The following is a 21,891-nucleotide window of genomic DNA, read 5'->3' as shown; positions in this document are numbered from 1 at the left end:
CAGCGCAAAACGCAGCATGGTCGCACCTCAATTTCCCAGTGAAATTTAGCACGATTTGGACAAAAAGTGTACCTTTTGTTTTTGCGCCGTAGCTCTGCCAGCACCTAAGGAAACCTAGCAAACCTATACATTTATAAAAACTAGACACCAAGGGGAATTCAGGATGGGGTGACTCGTCTGCCTACCCCCAGGTTTTGTTACCCAGAATCCCTTGCAAACATAAAAATTTGACAAAAAAAACAAATTTTCCTCACATTTCTGTGGTGGAAAGTTCTGGAATCTGTGTGGATCCACAAATTTCCACCCACCCAGCGTGCCCCCAGGTCTCCCAAAAAAAATTGTACCTCACTTGCATGGGTAGGCATAGTGGCTGCGACATGAAACAGCGCAATACGCAACATGGCTGCACCTCAATTTCCCAGTGAAATCTAGCACGTTTTGGCCAAAAAGACTACCTTTTATTTTTGCGCCGCAGCTCTGCCAGCACCTAGGGAAACCTAGCAAACCTATACATTTTTAAAAACTAGACACCGAGGGGAATTCAGGATAGGGTGACTAGTCTGCCTACCCCCAGGTTTTGTTACCCAGAATCCCTTGCAAATCTAAAAATTTGACAAAAAAACACATTTTCCTCACATTTCTGTGGTGGAAAGTTCTGGAATCTGCGTGGATCAACAAATTTCCACCCACCCAGCGTGCCCCCAGGTCTCCCAAAAAAAATGGTACCTCACTTGCGTGGGTAGGCATAGTGGCTGCGACATGAAACAGCGCAATACGCAACATGGCTGCACCTCAATTTCCCAGTGAAATCTAGCACGTTTTGGCCAAAAAGACTACCTTTTGTTTTTGCGCCGTAGCTCTGCCAGCACCTAGGGAAACCTAGCAAACCTATACATTTTTGAAAACTAGACACCCAGGGGAATTCAGGATGGGGTGACTCGACTGCCTCCCACCAGGTTCTGTTACCCAGAATCCCTTGCAAACCGAAAAATGTGATGAAAAAAACACATTTTCGTCACATTTCTGTGGTGGAAAGTTCTGGAATCTGCGTGGATCCACAAAATTCCACCCACCCAGCGTTCCCCTAGGTCTCCTGAAAAAAATGGTACCTCACTTGCGTGGATAGACATAGTGGCTGCAACAGGAAATGGTTCAAATCGTACGGTGGTGAATTTACATTACCCTATTGCAAAACTACCTTGATTTTGGGGGGGGATCTGAGTTTGTGGCCCGGGGCTCGGTGGTATTCTTTGCAAAGTAGCAAACCCAAACAGTTCTGAAAACTAGACACCCGGGGGAGTCTAGGGAGGTATGGCATGCGTGGGTCCCCCAATGTTTTCCTACCCAGAACTCCTTGCAAACCTTAAAATTAGGTAAAAATAGCACTTTTCCAAACTTTTTGGCGTGGGATCGCTGTGCCGGCAAAAATGTCCTACCACCCAGCGTTCCCCTTGTTCTCCCGAGTAAAAGGATACCTCACTTGTGTGGGTGCCCAAAAGCAGAACACGCCAAAAATGAATTTTGAAAAAAGTAGTATTTAGTAGTATTTACGTTTTACAAATTAAGCCCCCCTGCCTGAGTCACATGCCTTTGGGCCCACCCACACAAGTGAGGTATCATTTTACTCGGGACAACAAGGGAAACGCTGGGTGGTAGGACATTTGTGCCGGCAGCGAGATCCCACCCAAAAAAGTACGGAAAAGTGGGTTTTCTGACCAAAATTTAAGGTTTGCAGGGGTTTCTGGGTGGGAAAACATTGGGGGACCCACGCATGTCATACCTCCCTGGACTCCCCCGGGTGTCTAGTTCTCAGAACTGTTTGGGTTTGGTAGTTTGCAAAGATGCCCGCCAAGCCCGGGGCCAAAAGCTCAGGTGACCCCCTCAAAAAAATAAGATTGTTTGGCTAAAGGAAATTTTTTGGTCTCCACAGTAAGAATTGGGCCTTTTCCTGTTGCAGCCACTATGCCTACCCACGCAAGTGAGGTACCATTTTTATCGGGAGACCTTGGGGAACGCTGGGTGGGAGGTAATTTGTGTGAGCCCAGTGATGCCACGCTTTCCCACACTAAAACGTGTGAAAACATTGATTTTTTCCAGCTAAAAATGAGGTTTGCAAGGGATTCTGGGCAAAAGGAACGTTGGAGGATCCACGCAAGCCATACTTCCTTGGAAGCCCCCGGGTGTCTACTTTTCAGAAATGTGTGGGTTTGGTAGGTTTCCCTAGATGGCTGTCTCACACGGGGCCAAAAACCCAGGTAACCCCTCTTGCAAAAGCTAGTGGACTTGACATTGTCACCATTGTCAAATTCACCAGCTTTTGCAAGAGGGGTTACCTGGGTTTCTGGCCCCGTGCGAGACAGCCATCTATGGAAACCTACCAAACCCACACATTTCTGAAAAGTAGACACCCGGGGGCTTCCAAGGAGGTATGGCTTGCGTGGATCCTCCAACGTTCCTTTACCCAGAATCCCTTGCAAACCTCATTTTTAGCTGGAAAAAATCAATGTTTTCACATGTTTTAGTGTGGGAAAGCGTGGCATCACTGGGCTCACACAAATTACCTCCCACCCAGCGTGCCCCCAGGTCTCCCGATAAAAACGGTACCTCACTTGCGTGGGTAGCCATGTGGCTGCAACAGGAAAAGGTCCAAATCGTACGGTGGTGAATTCAAAATACCCTGAAGCAATATAACTTTGATTTTTGGGGGGGGCACCTGAGTTTTTGGCCCGGGGCTGGGTGGTATTCTTTGGAAAGTAGCAAACCCAAACAGTTCTGACAACTAGACACCCGGGAGAGTCCAGGGAGGAATGGCATGCGTGGGTCCCCCAATGTTTTCCTACCCAGAACTCCTTGCAAACCTTAAAATTAGGTAAAAATAGCACTTTTCCAAACTTTTTGGCGTGGGATCGCCGTGCCGGCAAAAATGTCCTACCACCCTGCGTTCCCCTTGTTCTCCCGAGTAAAAGGATACCTCACTTGTGTGGGTGCCCCAAAGCAGAACACGCCAAAAATGAATTTTGAAAAAAGTAGTATTTAGCTGAATTTAAGTTTTACAAATTAAGCCCCTCCCCCCCCCCAGGGGGGCGTGGCTTGAACGCCGCACAAGATGGCGGCTTGACTGCGGAGCTCCGGACATCGAGCGCCGACACCAGCGCTTTTATCATCATTCCCTGCACCTGTATGGACGCCGACTTCATTTTCTTGCATCGGAGCGTGAGGTGAGCAGATTGAAACCACCTGCGTCCCTCTACTCCGTCTGCATGCATATTTTTCGTGACTGACGCGGTGCGCTTTCCGGCGGCCGCCATTTTCTCTCAACTTCTGCCGCGTCTTCAGACTCTGTCAGCGGAAGACCTACGCCACGGTATGGTGCTTTCCTCATAAAACCCTAATACAGCAGCAATGATGAAATGCGCACTGTTGGTGTTCCTCCTCAGCTGCAATCTCCCGTTGGCGTTTTTCAGCCTTTAATGCCCCTTTTTCTTCACGCTGACTAATGTTTTCAAGCTGAGTTCTTCATTTAAGCGCCACTCTTCACTGGAATTTACCGAACAGGCTGCCACTTGTTTCTGTTTCTCCTCAACAATGTTTATCTGTTCCTCCACATGATGCAGACAATTTACCATCTCCTGCTCCATATGTGCAATACAATTCCAGTCTTTTTGCCTGCTTCTGAACCTTTATTTTATTGATGTCTATTGTGTGACGCATTTTTCTTTCTTCTGCGTAACCCGGCTGTGACATCAATATCTTGAACTCTATTTCTCACCGCACTACTATTTTTTCACATCAAGGAGTGCCTTCTTCACAAATTTCCTGTTCTCTGAATCTGCAGGAGCACTATTATTTATCTCCCCTACCATATATGGGGAAACTGCGCACTCTCAAACTTACAGCTTCTAAGACCAAACCGCGTCATTCCTCAGACTCTGACTCGACGACGCAGGCCATGGATGACACCGTTCTTCCTAAAACGGATGCTACACGTGGGGCAATTCCTAAAGCTACTGTCACCAGTAAACTTCTACCACCTAGCTCCACGAAACGTCACAGGACAGGTCCTCCATCTCCAGGTTCTGAGTCATCACCCACATCCATGGATCTCATTCTTGAAGAACTCCGAGCACTTAAGCCCTTCATGGCTGAAACTACTAAAACACTGCAATTTCTTCATGATAAATGGTCCACTCTCGAATCCAGAGTCCTGTTAGTGGAACAATCAACGGAGGCTTTACAATCTTCCTGTTCTAGGATTTCCACATTGGAGAAGGATGTCTCTCTCTTAAGGCGACAGACTGAGGAGTTGGAAAATAGAAATCGACGCAATAACCTACGCCTTTATAATCTTCCAGAGCTCACAGAAGGGTCCAATCCAACCACCTTCTTCCAAACCTTTTTACCAAAAATTTTGGATCTTCCATCTTCTGTCACACTTAACATTCAACGTGCTCATAGACTGGGTCCGAAAGTTTCCTCCAAACCCCGCGGAGTCATCATGCTCTTCCTACAATATACTGACCTTCTCCAAGTACTCTCGGCAGCCAAAGCTAAAAAACAAGTTATGTGGGAAGGTCACCGTCTGTATCTCTCTCAAGATGTGGCTAAAGTGACAGCTGACCGCAGGAAACAATTTCTTGATCTACGACCACGATTGCGGGACCTTGGTGCCAGATTCGGTCTCCTCCATCCTTGCCTCTTCAAGGTCATGTATAAAGAAAAGACAACGACTTTTGAAGATCCACGAATCCTTGAAGAATTCCTCCGTCACCGTGAAACCGTCAACATGGACACTGCAAGACCAGTTTAATCATTTATATGTTTTCCTGATTGACTAAAATGTTTATCCTTTTGTTTCCCTACTGTGCCTAGTATCGACTTCCCTTATCCTATTGTGTACTCACATCTCTTGTTTACTTTGTTCTAATATTGCGTAGTTCCTTTATTTGGCGTTCTTATGTACTCCTAACTTCTCTTTTCCATTTTTGTCTCATCACAGATCCTCTCCTTGTGTTCCCCGTCCCGGTGTAGTTTTTGCTCCCTTCAATTGATCCTAAGCTGGTTCCTCCGGTGTTCGATGACGTGAGTTTCTGTTGTTGATGTCGTCCTCTTCTGGCGTCGTCACCCCTCAGTTCTCATTTGTATTTGTTGTTATGTCTCTTCTCTTGACTTATTCTCTCTTACCTTCTTTTATACTCCTTTCTTTATCTCTCATCTCTCTTACTTTCACCTTTTCTCTCTATCTCTCTTATACATCTGTTCTTGCAATCTTACTACCTCTCTCAACCTTTCTCAAATGCTTTTCTATTTCATTTTTCTCTTTCTTTACTTTATCATCTACATACTTTTTTGCTCTTTGTCTCTTCCATTTCATGTTTCTTGCATTATTCTTGCACCTCTCTTCAACTTCTTGCCTATCTCTTACTATATTTTACCTCATATCATTTTACTAAGCTTACAAATTCCGAGTAGTTACATGGAATGTTAAAGGGTTAAATAACCCCATTAAGCGTCAACGCGTCCTAACCCATTTGGCGCGGCTTAAGGCCGATGTAGCTCTCATACAAGAATCCCACCTTTCGGACACAGAGGCTACTAAACTTAAACGTTGCTGGGTAGGACATTTTTTTCACTCTCCTGCTTTAGGTAAGAAAAATGGTACTGTTATTTTATGTCATAAGAAGTTAAATGTTTCTGTTGTAACTCAAGAAATTGATGATAGTGGCCGTTGGGTTATTACTAAGCTCCTTATTGATAAAATACCTATTGTTATCTTTAATGTTTACGCCCCTACAGGTGTTGATAAGTTGTTTTGGCCTGCTATTTCTGATAAATTAGTTACTCTTAATGAACGGTATGTTATCTTTGGTGGTGATTGCAACCAAGTCCTAGACCCTTTTCTGGATAGAAATTCCAAAGTTAAATTTATCCCTTCCAAGATGCATTCCCAATTTATTACCTCGATTCAAAACTATGCTCTAGTTGATATTTGGAGATTATGTAATCCTGACCTTAAAGAATATTCGTTTTATTCCCCCACCCATCATTCTCAATCTCGCATAGATTATCTATTTCTCAGTAAATCCCTAGCACAACTGGTTACTCATTCAGAAATAGGTTCCATTCTAATCTCAGACCATGCCCCCGTTTTTGTCGATATTGACCTTATTCCCTTCTCCCCTAATTCGGGACGTTGGAGATTTAATAATTCTCTACTTTTGGACCCCGTTTTCACCACTAAATTTATAGTGTTTGCCTCTGAATTTTTTACACTGAACCACCTCCCTGAGTCCTCCTTTGTCACTGTTTGGGACTCTTTTAAAGCAGCTGCTAGAGGATTTATCATTAATTTTGTATCTCAAAAGAAAAAACAGTCGATTCTTAGGTCAACTCAAATTTTAGATAAAATAAAGAAACTAGAATATACATATTATAATTCTACCTCTGAATCATCACTTCGTGAACTTCTCTCTGCCAAAATTGAATTTAATAGGTTTACTACTAACGCAGCTTCTAATTCTCTTCTCAAATGTAACTCCCGCTATTATGGAGGTCAAAACAAAATGGGTAAACTTCTCGCTAACTACCTCAAAATACGCAAAGAAAGAACGAAGATTGAGTCCTTGCTAGATTCTGCCGGTGTTTCTCTGTTCAAAGACAAAGATATATTAGCTCAGTTTGTCTCATTTTACCAAACTTTATACACTCCTGAGTCTAGTCCTGATCCTGATGACCTTTTATCATATTTCCATGATATCCCTTCCCCTCAATCTTCTCATGTAGACTTTCAATCCTTGGATTTGGACATTTCCCCCTCTGAAATTTCACATGCGGTTTCGATCCTCCGTAGAGGCAAAGCCCCAGGACCGGACGGTTTTACTATTGAGTTTTATAATCACTTCTCCTCCCTTCTTCTCCCTAAGCTTTTACTATTATTTCAGTCCTTTGTCCAATCTGGATTTTCTCAGGGATCTTTTCAGGAAGCATTAATTTGTCTCATACCCAAGCCAGATAAAGATCATACGTTATGTAAAAATTATCGCCCAATTTCTCTGGTAAACACTGATTATAAAATCTTCGCCAAAATTATAGCCCTCAGACTTGACCCTCTACTACCAGAACTTATCGGCCCGGAGAAATCCGGATTCGTTAAAGGTCGCTTGTCATCTGATAATTCTCGTGTTTTCTTTAACATTTTAAGTAAAGCGTCTTCTCTTCCATCTCCTCTAGCTGCCATTTCTCTCGATGCCGAGAAGGCCTTTGATAGAATAGGATGGGATTTTATGTTTCAAGCTCTTCGTTGGTTTGGTTTTCCACCTAAATTCATTTCTCTTATTTCTTTACTTTATTCCAGTCCCCATGCCTCCATCTTTGCCAACGGTATCACTTCTGATTATTTTCCTCTTCACAGAGGAGTCCGTCAAGGATGTCCTCTATCTCCTCTTCTATTTATCCTAGCTCTAGAACCCTTCTTAACTAAAATTAGACGAGATGAACACATTTCTGGTTTTCAATTTGGCCCCCAACAACAGGTTAAGCTCTCGGTCTACGCCGATGATATTTTATTTTACTGCTCCGACCCTCAAACAACTTTACCTTCCTTCCTTAATCAGGTATCTGCTTTCTCTATCGTATCTGGATATAAACTTAATACGGACAAATGTGAAATACTCCCCCTGAACCCATTATGCCACAAACATCTATTTGACACCTCTGGCTTCTCCTGGCAACCCTCTAAGATTAAATATTTGGGTGTCTGGTTCGCCCCTCGCCTTTCTGATATCCTAAAATTTAATTTTGAATCTCTCTCTACTAAGATCACTACTTCTACCACTCGTTGGAATCCTCTCTTTCTTTCATGGTGGGGACGGTTGGACTCCATAAAAATGATGCTAGCACCTTTGGTTCTCTATACCATTTCTATGATTCCTATTCACATTCCAAATCATTACTTCAAGTTAATAGATTCTATTTTGGTGAAATTTTTATGGAAAGGTAAAAAATCTCGAATAGCTCTTTCTACTTTGAAGAGGGATAAATCTATGGGCGGGGTCAAATTCCCCAATTTTAAAGCGTATCATACTGCCTTTTCTCTAAAACAAGCTTTACGCTGGCTCTCTTCAGATCTTCCGTATTATCCTCCACTTTGGCTTACGCTAGAATCATCCTTCCTTCATCCCTATGACTTCAGGGAAGTTCTTTCCTTTTCCTCTAATGTCTCCTCTCTTCGATCTCCTATAATTTCTCGAACTCGCTCCCTTCTTCAACCTTACTTATTATCCTTTTATCCTTCTACTTCTTCTGTTCACTCTCAACCTATTTGGCATAATAAGCACCTTCAAATTCGCAATCGCTCTCTCTATTGGAAATCTTGGCACTCTCGTGGTTTGAAATGGATTTCTCAACTTCTTTTTGATGCCGATCCTCTCCCCTTTCACCTTCTTCAAGAACAATTTTCACTACCTTCCTCTTCTCGTAAACAATATTTATCGCTGATCCCATCCCTTCTCCAATATCTTTCCGACCTTCCCAATACCAATTCTATACCTCTACCTCATCTTTCCATCTCTAATGCCCTTGACCAATCCCCCTCTGCTTCTTTTCTATATAAAGCTCTACAATCATCGACTGAACGCTCTAAATCTAAAATTGAGTTGGCTTGGGAACAAGACTTGTCTCAAAATTGGCTCCCTATTTTTTGGGATAAAATTTGGTCTAAAATCCACAAAACATCTAGAGCTGCCAATACTACCAAAACCTTATTTTTTATTTATAATCGTACATTATATACTCCCTTTATCCTGTCATCTTTCTCATCAGATACTCCTTCCACCTGTTGGTCCTGTTCTTGTCCTATAGCTGATTTGAAACACATGCTCTTTGAATGCCCTCCCATTCTCCATTTCTGGCATTTAGTTTGGTCCCAAATCCAAACACTTTTCAACATCACACATCCCTTTTCCATCCTTCATATTTTTCTAGGTTCCCTTTCCCCTGATCTTCCTGGATCTCACCTCAAACTCAAATTACTGGATCTCCTGATTGCCATAGCCTTTCACCATATTACATCACACTGGAAACAGGCTAATGATGTTTCCTTCAATGCATGGTGGAACGCAGTATGTTTTAACCATCGTCTAGACACAAATTTTGTATCCCCTATTTCCCTAGCAATTAAACGTGACCTACTATGGATCCCCCTTACCGAATATCTATCCCAGATCTCTAGACCACCTCCCATTTCTCCATTACGCAATGTCGAAGTTCAAAAACCACCATGAATATTTTGTCTCAATATGTATGAGCTTATTGATACACACTATTTTTTCTTATTGTTATTTCTAAGATATACACTTTTAATGATTTTCCGTTCTCCTCAATATTTTTACATTTCTTCAATACACATTGTTCTGTTTATTTTCATGAATAATTCCACTGTAATGTAAGAGAAAAGTTGTGTTTTTTATAACTTATGATTGTTTCTTCCTGTACTGCTTTTCTATTTCATTCCTTAATAAAATTCAAACTTAAAAAAAAACAAAAAAACAAATTAAGCCCCCCAGCCTGAGTCACATGCCTTGGGCCCACCCACACAAGTGAGGTATCATTTTACTTGGGAGAACAAGGGAAACGCTGGGTGGTAGGACATTTGTGCCGGCAGCGAGATCCCACCCAAAAAAGTACAGAAAAGTGGGTTTTTTTACCAAAATTTAAGGTTTGCAGGGGTTTCTGGGTAGGAAAACATTGGGGGACCCACGCATGTCATACCTCCCTGGACTCCCCCGGGTGTCTAGTTCTCAGAACTGTTTGGGTTTGGTAGTTTGCAAAGATGCCCGCCAAGCCCCGGGCCAAAAGCTCAGGTGACCCCCTCAAAAAATAAGATTGTTTGGCTAAAGGAAATTTTTTGGTCTCCACAGTAAGAATTGGGACTTTTCCTAAAGCAGCCACTATGCCTACCCACGCAAGTGAGGTACCATTTTTATCGGGAGACCTTGGGGAACGCTGGGTGGGAGGTAATTTGTGTGAGCCCAGTGATGCCACGCTTTCCCACACTAAAACGTGTGAAAACATTGATTTTTTCCAGCTAAAAATTAGGTTTGCAAGGGATTCTGGGTAAAGGAATGTTGGAGGATCCACGCAAGCCATACCTCCTTGGAAGCCCCCGGGTGTCTACTTTTCAGAAATGTGTGGGTTTGGTAGGTTTCCCTAGATGGCTGTCTCGCACGGGGCCAAAAACCCAGGTAACCCCTCTTGCAAAAGCTAGTGGACGTGACATTGTCCTCGACAAATAAATATGGCCAAATATCAATCCCTGGTGTCTAGTGGGCTTTTCTGCCCCCCCCTGGGAGCAGATCGGCCAAAAAAAAGGCCGATCTGCCCCAGGGGGAGCAGAAAAGTCTGAGAACCATTATAACCCCCAAAGGAAGCGACCCTTGCCCAAGGGGTCGCTTCCTGCACAAATATTTATGGCCAAATATAATCCCTGGTGTCTAGTGGGGCATTCCTGGTGCACGATCGCGACGCTGTGCACGATCGTGCACCAGGAATGCCCTGCATTGGGACATCAGGGGAGAGGACACACAGTTTCCTCCCCCCCGATGCCTCAAGGCACCGAAAACCGGCCCCCCCGCCCCACCGGAGCACAAAACACGAACCTCTTTGCTGGACGCGCTGGAAAGAAATGGCTTCCAGCGCGTCCAGCGCTTCCTGATGACGTTGGCGCGCGCTGTGCGCGCTGACGTCACCAGGAAGCATGAGGGGGCCAGGGGGTGGCAGCGGAAAGTCTTCCGCTGCCACCCCTGCAAAAAAACACAAGATCGCTGCACAGGGGGGGGGGGGAGCGCCAGCGCTCCCCCCCAGGGCTGTACTGATGACGGAACGGTTCCGTCATCAGCACAGCCCAACCGATGCTGATGACGGAACTGCTCCGTCATCAGCATCGAAGGGGCTAAGGCCCATATTTATCATAGTCTTGCATGGCCCTTGCACCACACAATGGGGCTCAAGTGTGATGCAACACTAAAGTAAGATTTATAAAGCCATGCAAGGCCACCTTGCTTTGCCCTGCATGGCTTGATAAATCTGGGGTAAAGCAAGGCAGTGTAAATTGCTGTTTTGCGTTACTCTGTCCCAGAGAGGCATTCCATGGGTGGAGCACCCACCTACATATTTTGGCAAGGAAAGGACAGGAATGTGCCATATGATGTTAAATATGGCATATTCCTGACCTTTCCCTTTCACGCAGTGCAGGAAGGTGGCCTGCTGCATTGTTCTGCATGAGAGTATGATAAATATGCCCTTAAGTGTTGTAAGCATCCTTGAGTTATTAGACAGAATCATGACAACTTCTACACAATATGGAAGACTATGTGCACCAAGTACTAACTTATGTACATGTGCGTCTTTTGCTTCAGAAGATGGGATATCTGTAAAATTTCCACCACAGTATGAAGTCTTTTTTGACACTGTTCTTACTACATACTTTTGAGATGTACAGTACAGTACATGTAGTGAAAAACGACAGTGATTATCTACACAATTACTTAGGCTTGTAAGTACAAACCACACATTTTTCTGCATGCCATAATGCACATGGTTACGTACTTTATTTTTGATCCTGACGAAAACCACACTGACCCTTAGAGGCATGAAAATAGATGGCTGAAACATGTTGACCAAACCTAGGATAAGTGGGATACACTAATAACTCACATCTATCCACCATTGTTTTTAACATTGACTGAGGCCTCCACTACTAAAAACGATTGGAGAAAGGTGATCTCGAGCCAAATTTAAGATTACTCTACACTAACACCGACACAGTCACAAATCACCCAAAAAATGAGCTTACTGTAATCAGGCGTCCTAGCACACCCTGGAAGTATTCGATGACCAAGGTGGGAACCCAATGATGAAGCATATCATCAACTAGGTTGGTTAGTAAGGGTTCTTTTAAAATACCCTGTGGGTTCCAAGGACCTTCAGCCTTCAAGATTATGAGAAACTGGTCTGTGGAACAGTAGTGAAATAGGTAGCAAACTTGTTCTTCTTTAGCTGTAGCAAATAAATACCTAAGCAACTATTTAAATATTTATTTCTATAATTAACATATTGCAATGTAAAACATTAAAAATTACAATCAATTAAAAATAAATCTAAAAAAAAACTTTCCACTCTATTCTCCTACAAACCCAACAATCAACAATAAACATAAAAATAAAAGAACCTTAATCAAATCAAATAAAAAGAATACACAAAAAACATTTAAATAAAGTTAATATTAAAATAACCAATTATCACACTCAAATTGACAAAACTAAACTAAATAATGAAAAAAATTATATTATGTACAGCCATATTTGAATAAATTATACAAAACACTTAACAAACATATCATTACATTCTATATGTTGGCCCATTTTTTTGACATTACAATATCTTGGAGGAATACCCCTCACACTGCACCAACTCTCTAAGCACAGGCTTGATTTAAAATCCTCAAGCTTTACCAAACACCAATCAGCAAACACATCACTGAAAACTTCCACATGCAGAATTTTGAAAGCAAACCTCAGGGTAATTTTTGTGGGAGTATTGTGAGGACACATTGAGATTCAATGGACTCCATCTTCCTTGAGGAGAGGGCAGTGGTTTCTTCTCATCTTATTACAGATGGGGAATATTTGTATTAGCTTTCTCCTCTTTAGGCATGGAATTTGACAGCACAGCTTTCAAATAGATCAAACTGGTAACAATATTCAAAGGCTTTGGATCCCACCTTTCAACTACTGGCTTACTTAGACCATCCTATTTCAGCCATTGGCAGAGGCCTGTGGGGTAATCATATCTTACCTAATCCCACTAGCTGTTTGGGTGTATCATTTTACCTCTTCTTGAGAGCTTGCAGTGACCTTCATGGGGGAGTAATTTAAAATTATAAATGGGATAAACCACCTCCTGGCATACATTATAAAGATATTGAATGTCACTGAGGAGTTCCTTTATAGGTCATTGAACTCCAACAGAAACTAGGTTAAGGGGATCTAGAGAGCCTACCATCCAAAGCCATGAATGGTGATGACACTACTGTTTGTTTTTTCTTGTCCTAGGACCAATCAAAGAAATTCCTGGTGAAGATCGGATTTGCTGTTAAAGCCTCCTTAACATAACTAAAAGTCCAGAAACTTAATTGAGCATTGGGGAGCAATGAAACAGCAGACATAAGCGACATCTGGTACACAAATCTTTAGAATTTTGATTTCTAATGACCACATTGGTACATGTAATGTAAAAGGGTATACGTCTGAAAAAAGCTTAGCCAAGCTGGAGTTATATTGCCTTCATATGTACTAGGGTGAGTCTGTATAGTACATCCAGCTAATCAAATCTCTGCTGTTGTGCTTATTGAGATAGGAGGACAATATCAGAACAATGATATCCATGTATACGTTTTTTAAATGAAACTGGATGAAATGAATTCTGAATGAGACATGTACAAAGGGTATATAACTAACCAAAAGCTACTGAAATTAAGAGAAGATGTTAAGCGATTAAGCGCCTGGTTTAGAGTTTGGCAAACAGGTTACTCCATCACAATGTGACATACCTTCTACCTTATTACAAGTGCTATAGGCTAGAATGCATTTGTAATAAGGTTGATGGAATATCCATCACACTGTGAGGTAGTAAACTGTCTGCCATACGATCAGAGCAAACACAAGGAGATAACGGGTGGAGCACCTAAACTTTTCAGACACTCACTCCCTGTCCCAGATCTGGGTTGAATCCATCATCATTTTTTGTGTTGCAATTGTTTATTAAGTAAGGAATAGAAATGCACAGAATGGATAAACATCATCCATCAGTCAAATGTGACAACTTCGTATAGCAGTCAACAGGATGGGATGATTCATAGCAATAAGAAGGGTGGAGGGGGGAAGTAGTCACAGGGGGTGAGTTAGGAAACAATTTCCAAGGGCTGCTGGACTAACAAATGTTCTTAAATAGTACCGAAGACCAAGGATGAAGGATGGAAACCTGTGAGGAGAACATGAATGGCCATGTTGCTGATGTACGGCTGCCTCCCAGGGAATGCATTCAGTGGTGCTTGTAGGATCACAGTCTTTTGAGTGGGGGTAGGGGAAGAGGCACCCTGGGTAAGAGGCATCACTAGTATGATGGGGTGAAGACACAAATAAGTAGGCAGAGCACTCAGGGTCGGATGATGCAGGCTGCGCTTGGGGCGGAGGCCAATGTTATGATGCAAAACAGGGATGGAGGGAGACCCTCCGGTCCTGCTGTCAGTGGTATATCCATAAATTGTTGGAGGAATGGGTGGTGACATAGTAAAAGAGGTAAAGAAGAAGAAGGAAGGATGGCTGGGCTGGTGGGGCTAGAATATTTGTCTGCTATCTCTGGTGGGGGGGGTCATGCCATTTGTTTGTTCTGCTTGTCTGGGGGAAGGAAGGAGGGTGAGAAGGGATTATGGAGGGGTAGGGTTACTGGAGGCGGGGAGAGAGGAAGGGAGAAAAAGGATGAGAATGGGGGGTTGGGGCCGTCAAGGGAGGGGTTGGGAGGGATGGGTTAAGGGGGTCATAATAACATGTGGGGGAGCAATTGGGTAGGGTTGGGGGTGAGGGAGAGAAAGGGGGAGGTTTGGGGAGGAGAGGGTAGGGTAGGGTAGGGTAGGGTAGTGGTGGGTAGGTGGGTGAGGAGGGGGCCAAAAGCAACATTATGCAAGTAGTAAAGAGGTAGGGGAAGGAAGGAGGTGGAGGGGAGGGGAGGGGAGTAAGCATTCCATGTTATAATGGTAGTCAGTTGTACAGTTCAGTGTGGCCCTACGTGTATCATGTGGATAGGGGGCCTGGGGCACCTGAGGCAGGGTGCCTGTTATGGTTCTCATCATGGAGGAAGGGTGCACATTTCTGGAGGAACAATTCAGTCTGATCCTGCAGGTTTTAAATGGCACATTGATGTGAAGCTGTACGGACCATGGTCACCAGCCAAATCTCCTGAGATGGGGGTGCTGGCGACCTCCATTTGCGGAGAATACATATCTTGACTGTGCTCAGGGCTGTATAAAAGAGGCAACGCTGTGGGCGAGAGAGCTCCAGTGAATTCCGGACATCAAGAGGGAGGCTAACTGAGGAGATGAATGGTAGTTGTAGAGGCATAGAGGCACTCAATGCTAATCTAATGTGTGGCCAGAAGGGTTGGATCAGGGACATTCACAGATGATATGTGTTATATCGCAGTGTGTGTTCGCACATCTCCAGCAGTTTGCATGTGGAAGAGAGCCTTTTCTGTTCAATTTTGTCAGTGCCCAATGCTAGTCATGTAATGTCTTAAAAACGCAGACCGTCAAGCAGGCCTCTCTGGTACCCCTGTCCAGGGCTTCTAGGATGTCTGCCCATTCATCATCTTTGTATGTGGCTAGCAGGTGGGTGTGCCTTTTGGCATGAAAAGATCATGAAAGGGGTTGTGAGAAGAGGGGGGATGAAAGTGTGCCATACAGCCCTGACATCACCCCTTTGTGTCTGTATGGACCACAGGCAAGGGCCCAAAAAACACCTTAAGCTATGTTGCAATTGCATGTTGTGCCAGGTTTGTTTTGGGTGGAAGCCGAATTCCTCTCTCAGCTGATCAAATTGTTTGAGGTCTCCATTTAGTGAGAGCTGGTCTAAAGTGTGGATATCCATTTCCCTCCATTGAGTTCAGGACAGAGTCTGTTCATTTATGCTTATGCTATTGTTGCCCCATTAGGGAGCCTTTTCAACTAGTCGCAGATCTGTCCCGGTGCGAAAGCTGGAGAGGAACGGCGTAATGTTCCTCTGACGGCTGGACCTGGCCTCCAGAGGAACAATGCTCCATCAGCTTGGTTGTGGCAAGTCTGGGTTTTGAGGATCCCCATGCAAAAGACCAAATTTGGGAGTCAAGAAGGTGTCCTTTAGAGAGAGGCACCTGGATGCGGAGCATCCGAAGCAGGAACGTGAAGAGTGGCAATGTTACCATCCGTGCTGCCTGCACTTTGCCCCACATGGAGAACCCCTGGGTAAACTTCTTCTTGAAATCTCATTTCATCTGGGATAGTAACAGGCCTATGTTGTCTGGGGCCATCCCCTCCGTGCCCCTGTTCACCAGTATCCCCAGGTATTTGAGACGGGAAGGTTGCGGTGGAAAAAGTTGCCATGTATGGCCGCTTTATTGGTACTGGCCGAGATTGGAAGGGCTTCACTCTTGTCCCAGTTTACTTTATAGCCAGAAAACATCGAGAAGTCATTGATGACGCCCAGCAAGGCCGGGAGGGATCGTTGCGGATCAGTCAGAGTGAGTAGGATGTTGTCTGTATAGAGATATATCTTGGAGTGACCGGTTGAGAGTGGAATACCCACTGTGCTGGCAGAATTGCGGAAGGTAGAGGCCGGAGGTACGGTCAAGAGAAAGAAGTATGGTGAGAGAAGGCATCCCTGAAACATGAACCTTCGAATCGGAAAAGGCTCGACAGGAAGCCCCCACAGTTAGCCTGGGCAGTGGGACATTCATAAAGCAGTCGCACCTTAGTGATGACTTGATCTCCCAGGCCAAAACGTTCCATAGTAGCACCGCAGGGATCCTCGCTAAGCCCGACACTTTTCAATATATATGTGTCGGACTTGGCGAGGGTCATAAAATCCTACGGAATCTCACTTACTACATATGCTGACGACACACAATTAGTGTTGTCCGTATATAATGACGGCACTTCAGTAGCAGCCAATTTCCAAAACGGAATGAATGCAATAAGCTCCTGGATGTCATCCAACTGTTTAAAACTGAATTCTGATAAAACAGAAGTGATGACATTCGGGAGGCTGCAACCTACATGGTCTCCGCAATGGTGGCCGTCTCAAATGGGACAACCTCCTGAACCAGTGATCAAGGTACGAAACCTAGGCGTCATCTTCGACATCAAGATGTCCTTCCAGCAACATGCTAATGCAGTGGTCTCCTCTTCCTTTTACACTCTAAAAAAGATAAAAAAACGAATCCCTTATCTCCCTCCATCAGCAGGCAAAACCTTAGTCAGCACACTAGTCCTTTCTAAAATAGACTATTGCAACGCCCTCCTACTGAACGCACAACAAAGGGTTCTCAACAGACTACAAACGGTGCAAAACGCAGCGGCCAGGACACTGCTATCCATCCCTAAGTTTGCATCTATCTCCCCCTACATCAAACAATTGCACTGGCTACCTGTGAGGAGTAGGATTAAATTCAAGGCTCTATGCATAGCATACAAAGCTATCCACAACCAAGGCCCTCTATTCTTAAGACAAGCCTTTCAGCCGCTCGAACACCTCAGAACCTTACGCTCATCCACAGCCCACTTACTAAGAGTTCCTCGAACACGAAGAGCTAATTGGGGAGACAAACGTTTCTCTGTCGCAACAGCCAAGTTGTGGAACACGCTCCCCTTCCACATTAAAACCGCGCCGACACTCCTCAACTTCAGGAAAAAACTAAAAACGTGGTTGTTCCCAGCCTGAATACTCCCCGATCCATTGGAAGTTCTGCAACTATAGCGCCGAGACACCCTTGAGGTATTTGCGCGCTCTAAAAATTGCTCAAATAAAAATAATAATAAAAAAATAAATAGGTTACTTCCAACACATCTCACACAATTAATTTATGGACCTGGTCTAGGCAAGCAGACCTGCTGGCAACCCTTCTGACCCCTGTCCGCCACAAACTTTCAAGACAATTATTTTAACAACCTCTGCTGCCACTCCAGTAAGAAGAATCATCAACGATTCCTTAACTACTGGAATATTTCCAGAAGAACTAAAAAAGTCATACATACGCCCTTTACTGAAGAAAATAAACTTGGACCCACTGAACCCTGACAACTACAGACTCATTACAAATTGACCTTTTCCTGGGCAAACTGATGTCACAATTCATTGAAGAGAATGACATACTTTCAGACTTCCAAACAGGATTCCGTCTGGGAAGAGGCACTGAATCTGCCCTCCTTCTCATCTGGGATGACCTGAAGAATACAGTTGACTGGATCGGGGTTGGTGCGCTACTCCTCTTTGACTTCTCAGCTGCCTTTGACACGGTTGACCATGACACTCTGAAACATAGACTCTATGAAGCCGGCATAGAGGGAACTGCTCTAGACTGGATCGCGTCCTACCTTCGAAACAGAACTAATGTCTTCCATGCCCCACCTTTCTCCTTCAAACCGTACGCCACAAAAGCAGGGGTCCCACAAGGTTCTATCATCTCGCCCATGCTTTTCAGCATCTACATGAAGTCATTACCAGTACTGATCAATACATTTCACCTCACGTGCTATAACTATGCAGATGACACGCAAATACTCTTTTAACTGAAATGCCCCAAAGATATTGGGAAATCACCAATTTTCAGCTGTCTCAGAGCCGTGGATCAGTGGATGACTTGGAGCCATCTCAAATTGAATGCTTCAAAAACTGAAATACTCACGTGTGGCGATCGGAAACATTACAACCCGCTTGCCACATGGCCTAACGTACTGGGATCACTGTCTAAAGTATTGAAGGAAGTAAGAAACCTCGGAATGACCATGGACTCCTAATTGTCGAAGAATGCCCAAGTGGATAAACTAGCAAGATCAAGCTTTGTCACTATAAAAAGGCTGTGACAAATTTTCCCTCATTTGGGATTTCCACATATGGTCTAAGCTACCATCTCCCTTGTTCTGTCCAAACTCGATTACGCCAATAGCCTCTATCATTGATCACCTTTAACCACCATGAAAAGACTACAACGGATTCAGAACTCGGCTGCCAGACTACTCTTGCATATCAAACTGCGAGACCACATCTCCCCTGCCTTGAAAGCCCTGCATTGGTTTCCGGTTGCCAGAAGATCCACGTTCAAGCTGCTTTGTATCACCCACAATGCAATACATGGAATGGGGCCACTCTTCATCAGGAATAAAATCACTAAACATATTCAACAAAGGAACCTCCACTCTAAAGGAGCATCTCGCCTCAAAATCCCACCATACAAGAAAAAAACCATGGGTGGCACATCCTTCTCTGTTCAAGCAGTCAAACTATGGCACTCTTTACCCCCGAACATATGGTCCACCGACAACCACCTTATCTTCAGAAAACTACTCAAGATTTGGCTCTTCCCCACATAAGTACCATATGCAAAGAGAAATTTACAGCATATCCCTCTGTATATAAGCATTTGTTTTCACTATTGATATGTACCTATCTTTGTGTATTACTTTGTATAAACATGTAAAATAATTATGTTGTTGAGAAAAAAAATTATTATAATAATAAATAAATAAAAATCATATTTTGTCTACATGTACATACTTCAATTGTGCATCTTTGTACCTTCCATGTACTTGGATCTGTGTGTCTGTTACTTTTCTCCTGAAAAAGCATTTCCAATGCACTACCCTCTTTCTCATCCTGTGCCTCTATCAATATCTTTAATCTACATATACTTACCTCCTTTATGTATCTATATACTTTCAATGTACCTATGGGTCTATAAATGTATCACTTTCGTCTAATTTAGAATTTCCAATTCATTACCCAATTTCTCAGCCTATACTTCGCTCAATGTATCTTCTAGCCCAACCTTCTGACTCATCTCAAACTTCTTTCTACTACTCTTTCCAATGCACTAACCTATCTCTCATCATATACATCTATCAATATATCCTCTACATCCACTCTCTCATTTATACCAAACCCCATACCACTACTATCAATATATTTAATTTACATATACTTACCTCCTTTGTGTATCTGTATTCTTTCAATGTACTTATGGATCTATATATTTATCACTTTCTTCTAATTTAGCATTTCCAATGCACTACCCTATTTCTCAGCCTATACTTCGCTCAATATATCTTCTAGCCCAACCTTCTGACTAATCTCAAACTTCTTTCTACTACTCTTTCCAGTGCACTACCCTATCTCTCATCCTATACATCTATCAATATATCCTCTACATCCACTCTCTCATTTATCCCAAACCCCATACCACTACTATGATTGCCAAAATAACCCTTTCTAGACTCTCTCCTACTCTACCCCTCCTTGCATCATCTGACACCTCTTTTTACTATACCGATTCCCTAAATGAAACCTTTCTAAACTCTTCCCTTTGACTCCTCCCCTCCAAAACTCATTTTTACTCATCCAAAAGCCTCCTCCTACTGCTAAGACCTAAAAAACTTTTTTTTAAATCCTTCCCTCGTTTATCCCTCCACTATCCTTTTCAATCAAAATTAACAGACTAACATGTTCACTTCTCAAATTCCATACTCAACTATACTAATTCACCACTAATCCTTTATTGGGTTCCAGAGCAGCTTGCTACTCACCAATAAAGAGTCTCAACACCCCATCAGGGTTACGTATGCTATATAAATGCAAACCGTTTTCCTTTTCTACTCCTCCCCAACCCTTCTCAATCCAAATAACTGACTAACATATCCACCACTAATATTACTCCCATGTTTGACCATACTAATTCAACACTAATCCTGATGGGTTCCAGAGTAGCGTGCTACTTGAGCTTGAAACCCCATCAGGGGTAGCAATGGCTATATAAATACAAACCTCTTTCCCTCTTCTATCCCGCCACCTACCCTTCTCTACCCAATTAACTGAAACATATCCACTACTCAAATTACTTCCTATTTTACTATACTAATTTTCAACACTAATCCTTTATGGGTTCCAGAGTGGCGTGCTACTCGCCAGAAAAGCGCTTAAACACCCAACAGGGGTAATAAGTGCTATATGAATGCAAAGCTTTCTTTCCTTTTATCCCTCCGCTATCTTTCTCACTCCAAATAACTGACTAATATCCACCACTGAAATTACTTCATATTTCACCATATTAATTCACCACTAATCCGTTTTGGGCTTCCTGAATAGCGTGCGTACAAAAGCGCTATATAAATACATACCTTTTTCCTCTTCTATCCTTCTGCTATCATTCCAAATCCAAATTACTGACTAACCTGTCCACCACTTAAAATGTACATGCATGTTTCACTATACTAATTCAACACTAATCCTCTATGGGTCCCAGAGTAGCGTGCTACTCACCGCAAAAGCGCTTCGACGCCTCAGGCATAGTAAGCGCTATATAAATACAATTACAATACAATACAATTCAATGCCGTCAATAATTTGTTTCTGCATCAAGGGAGAGGGCCAGGGAATTTGTCGGGAGATCTTTGGCTGTCTAAAGGGTATGTGCTAAGGTACGAAGATGATTTCTGGAGGACAGGCCTGGTACAAAACGTACCTGTATGTGGTGTTTCAGGGAGTGGAGAACCCTGTGCAGACGGGCTGCTAAAACACTGGCCCGGTTTTTAATGTCGCATTTTAGTAGGGAAATGGGCCTGTAGTTGCCACAAAGTAGAGGGTTTTTTCCTGGCTTGGATAGTATAGCAATCACCACTTTATTAGATAGCGGTCCCAGGGAGGATGCCCACTCTGCCTCCTGGAAGGCAGCATGCAAGGTAATGATCGTCTTTTCTCCAGACCACCGGTAAATTTCTGCAGGGAAGCCATAATTTCCAGGGGCTCTATGGTAGGGTAGTTTGGATATTGCGAGCACTATCTATTCCTTGCTGATGGACCACACCCCCTGCCAAAGTCATGGTGGGGATGGCCGTGGAAGCCTCCCGTTGATGGTGCTGGGCTGCCAGTAGTCACTCATCATTTTCCCCTTGTTCGTAGTGGCGCCCCTTCATCCGTTGCATAGTGTATTAGGCTTTAGAGGTGAAAAGGTTGTTAAGGGTCACCTGGGCTTGTTCTAGGGATCTGTGGTGTTGCAAGGTGGGGAGGCTGGAGTTGAGGTGGGTGTAAGATGAGATAT

Source organism: Lissotriton helveticus, chromosome 2_1 (assembly GCF_964261635.1).
Source record: "Lissotriton helveticus chromosome 2_1, aLisHel1.1, whole genome shotgun sequence".
Taxonomy (NCBI): domain Eukaryota; kingdom Metazoa; phylum Chordata; class Amphibia; order Caudata; family Salamandridae; genus Lissotriton; species Lissotriton helveticus.
Note: the sequence above shows the minus strand (reverse complement) of the source record.